Source organism: Lolium perenne, chromosome 1 (genome assembly GCF_019359855.2).
Source record: "Lolium perenne isolate Kyuss_39 chromosome 1, Kyuss_2.0, whole genome shotgun sequence".
Lineage (NCBI taxonomy): Eukaryota > Viridiplantae > Streptophyta > Magnoliopsida > Poales > Poaceae > Lolium > Lolium perenne.
Window position 1 is genome coordinate 4,794,921 of NC_067244.2, and position 4,696 is coordinate 4,799,616.

Consider the following 4,696-nt stretch of genomic DNA (forward strand, 5'->3'; position numbering starts at 1 on the left):
GCGACGGAGGTGGCTGGCGGTGAAGAGCACCTGGCGGGGTTGGAGCAGCACGTCGCCGAATCGTCGCAGAAGCTCAGCGGGATGGCGGCTGACGAGAAACGGCGAGGCGCCGGCGGCTCGAGATCCTGTCACCGGCGACCGACGGAGACAAGATCGAACCGTGGGCACCCGGCTGAATCGGTGACGGAGAGGGTTGTAGGAGGCATGGAACAGCGTGGAGGAGCAGACCGTGGACGGGGGCGGCGGGGAACGGCGGCTCGTAGAGCTCCTATCACCGGCGGCTGACGGGGACAAGCTCGAACGGAGCAGGGGAGGGGAGCTCGCACTGCGGCTCCGGGGAATGGCGACGGTGGCTGAGGGGAATGGCGGCGGCGGCCGGGAACCCTAGCTCTGTCACAACACGAACGTGAGCGAAGGGGGAAAATGAAACATAGGCTGTTGGGGTGGACTCGTTTGCACGGGGGCATTTGAGTGGCAATTGATTTGTAGATAGTCTCAAGTAGAGAGGGTATTTTTGTATGATGCAACTCGGGAAGCAGGCAAAAGCGGGCGGAAGCAGCTCTCGACTAGCTTTCCTTGGCGGCCGGTGTGGTAGTTCATTTTGCTTCCGCGCTTCTCACCAGCGCTTCTCAGTTTTTGGGTGTTTGTTTGGGCTTCTGCTTTTTTAACCCAAAAGCAGAAGTAGAAGCCCAAACAAACACAACATTAGTCACTTTGGGGATTAGCAACAGAATTCCAAAATTCAATCTCGATATGTCCACCGTCCCCAAAGCAAGACCGTTAAGAATTTGCAGCACCAAGCTCTTAAGCATTGGCCAGAACTTCTTGAAGAAAGCCACCGGGAACCCATCTGGTCTCGGCGCTGTGTCGGTTTTGGTTTCACTCAGAACCTCGTCTAGTTCCCGAGATGTGAAAGATCTCATCATGTCAGCATTTTCTTCCTCGCAGACTATGCTATTTTCCTCCTAGATCTGGTCCATCGAGATGGGTTTTGGCTCCTCCGTGCCCATCAGCGCTAGGTAGAAGTCGTAAATGTGTCTTTGGATAGCTTGTTGGTCCGTTACAGGGCCCGCCTCAGAGTTGATGCACGTTATTGCGCATTTGCGACGCCGCCCATTAGCGAAGGCGTGGAAATATTTGGTGTTGGCGTCACCCTTTAGAATCCAATTCCGGCGCCCTCGTTGATGCCAGTACTCCTCCGCAGTGAGAATTTGTACCATTTGCTCTTCAAGATGGTATCTAAGTGTCCAGCCATCCTCATCTAACCCTTGGCCATCTGCTTGCTGATCCAGCTCCTGGATCCTTGCTATTAGTCTAGCCTTGGTGATGTGTTCTTGTCTGCCTAGATTAGTGCCCTAGCCCTTGAGGAATTGACGCAATCCACCTGCCTGGGAATGCCACATGTCAATTGGGCCTCTGTATCTAGTGTGCAATTTGCGCAGACTAGACCAGCTCTTCAGAATCAGTTCCATAAACTCTGGAACATCGAACCATCCAGTCTTGAAAAAGAATCGAGGGGACCGTCTAGAAGCTTCCTCTCCAGTGCTCAACACCAGGGGACTGTGGTCAGATCCAATTCTTGTTTCAGCCAGCATCGAAGACATGGGAAATTGGGCTTCCCATTCTGGAGAGACAAGGACCCTGTCAGGAACACTTCTGACAGGGTTTCTTTGTTTGTTAGTCCATGTGAACACCGCACCAGTACGCGTCAATTCACGGAGCGCTAGCCTTGCGATGCAGTCGTTGAACAGATTAACCAGCGGCCAGTTAATGTTGGAATTGTTTTTCTCTTGGTCCCTGATGAGGGTTAACCTCGGCAATGCCCATGGATATGGACTTAGGGTTTCGGGGAAGAGAGGTGCGCTGGATGATCTTGTCGGCTATCAGACAAACAAGGTGGTCCGATGATTGTATTGATTATGAACAAAAGTTAGGGTTACAACAATGATTCGATGTCCTCTCCCGCTGGCTCCTCTTAGCTTTTATATAGGAGGCTAGGTCTCTGAGTCCAATTCGGGTCGGTTTACAATAACTATGACTATGTTGGCTCCTTAGATGGGCCTTTCCTTATTCGATTCATCTAGTTCCTGGGCTTCGGATGCTTCTAGGCCTTGTAACATCCCAAAAATTTCAAAACAAACAAAATGAATTTCTCAGTTCCAAATTTTGGAACCAACAAAAACTTTTATTAAATTAAGTTTGATACATAGAGATCTTGTTTAATTCTTGTGCTATTGCCATGATTGCTTGTTTAATTAGTATTTTAAATACTCTTAAACCCTAAACCTCACATTCCTTTTTACCATCCAAGTTAAAATAAAATAAAAAGAATCTAAATAAGAAAAAAAGGCATATGTGCCTATGGCTATTTTTATAAAACTTTACCATAGGCCTTTCCCCTTTATTTAGAGGATTGGAAAACCTTCATAAACCTTATCTAGTACTCCTCAAACCAATTCCAAGTTGAAACCAAAGAAAATAAAAAGAAACTAAAAATGCCATAGAGGCATATGAGAGTAAATAGCAAATTTGTGAAATTGAGGATCTTAACCCTAAGACTTGTGGTGAATGGTTGGATCACTCCTATATACCATTTCAACACTCAACAACATCAATTGGGTCAAGCCAAGTCAAATTAAAAATCAAATGCAACATATGCATAGAGGCATATGTGACACCTAGCCATAATACCCAATTCTTGCCCTATGACTCTAAACCTTGACCAAATGATGTGAAACCATCTCTCAACCTAATATAACCCTAAATTGACCCTAACCCATGTCCAAGTAAAGCAAGATGAACATTTTCCAAGAATAATGAAATTTGACATATCACCTCTTATGTGTTATGGCCATTTTTGCAAATCTTTGAACAAGACCATTTGAAATGGTTTCAATGGTTGGAAAATGTTTCTAAACTAATAAGAATCACTTTAGAGTCAAGAAAAGTCAACTCAAATGGAGAGAAACCAAATAGTGAGAAATTCCCAATTTCACTCACATACACATAAGGCCAATTTTGCAAATCTTCACCAAAGGCCACCATTGCTTGATCTATTGTTTGTAAAACTCTTATATATGATAAACAAACACAATTTCATCAAAGAAACAAGAATAAAATCAAAGCAAATCTCAAAATCAACATACATGTGATAATGGTCAAAAGTGACTTTTATAAAATGTTCCCTACTTTACCCCCTGGTTTTGACTTTTCTTCAAACCAAACTTGGTCAACTATTGCCATGTCATCTCAGACTATGTCAAGGTGAACAACTTTCATGTTGACCACACATGCTAACTTTGACCAGGTTGACCAGTAGAGATTTGACAAGTGGAGACTTTGAAATTATGAGAAGATCATACCAATTTTGAAACTTTGCAAATCTTCATCAAAATGAATACCACCACCCCCATTCCCTCACATTAAACATATAAATAAGATCCACCAAAGGAATTTCCAAACTTTGAAAACTTTTCTCTTGCGGCCATTTTCACAAGCACCTTGTGGGCAGCATCTATTATGAAGCCCATGCTGCAATTCTGGTTGGTCCAAGTCCACCTCTGCCCCTCTCTGCTGCTCTGGAACATCCCTGCACCTCTCCTCTACCTCACCCTCCACTTGCCTGCCCTTGCATTGGACCATCTTGACCAGAATCAGACCATGCCGGCCACCTTGTCACTCCACATGCTCACCCCCTCTCCTCTCCCATCCAAGCCACTCCACCATGTCAGCTGCCTTCCCCTGACCCTCCTGAAGCTGCTCCTGCAAGCCATTGACCAAGATGACGTCGACACCGCCTGTGCCACGCGCGCCTGCACACGCCTGCACACGCCAAAGAGCTCGCCAGGACGCGCACCAGGACGCCTCTGGACGCGACAGGACGCCGCCATGCCCCGTCGCCTCGCGCCTCCCCTCGCTCTCCCCAGGCACCAATCGCGTCGCCACGGTGCCCTCAATCTCCCAGACACGCTCACCTGCCCTCGCTCACCCTGTAGCCGTCGTCACGGACGACGAACTCCCGCCACCGTACTGCCATGCTGCAAGGAAGAGAACGACGCGACCCTTCCTTCCCCTACCTCGCCACGACGCGCGTCAGTCTCGCCTTGACGTCGCCAACAATCCACGCCCATGCCTTGCCTCTTCAACGCCCTGGAACGACGAGCTCGTCATCGACCCTTCACGGCACCCCGCAGCACCCCCTCGCCCTATAAATAGAGACGCCCTCCGATCAAATTGAGCACGCCAACCTTCCTCCCTCATCTCACTACCTCCCCTCGAGCAACGCCGCCCACCAATTTAGGCCGTAGCCCTCGAATCGCTTGCCGGAGCTCCGCCAAAGACCCCTGCTACCTCGCCGGCGACTGGAGCCCCCATTGGAGCCGCTGTTGGTGCCAGGAGCTTCACCACCATCTTCCACGACCTCCGCCCACCTCGCCGACGCTCTCCCGCCACCAGGTAGCTCCCCGACCCCCTATGCTGGCCGCCGGTAGGGTTTGGTCTCCGGTGAGCCTCGTCGATGATGAGGATGGCCGCCAGCCGTCGATCCACGTTCTAATCCTACGGCCTCAGCGTGGCGTACCGATTCGCCTGTGAGCACCCGCTGACAAGCGGGGGCCACCGTCAGGCAGCCCGCTGAGATGCTGGGCCGGCCCACCTCTTTCCCTCGCTGTGCAGCCCACTAGTCCTCCCGCCAGCC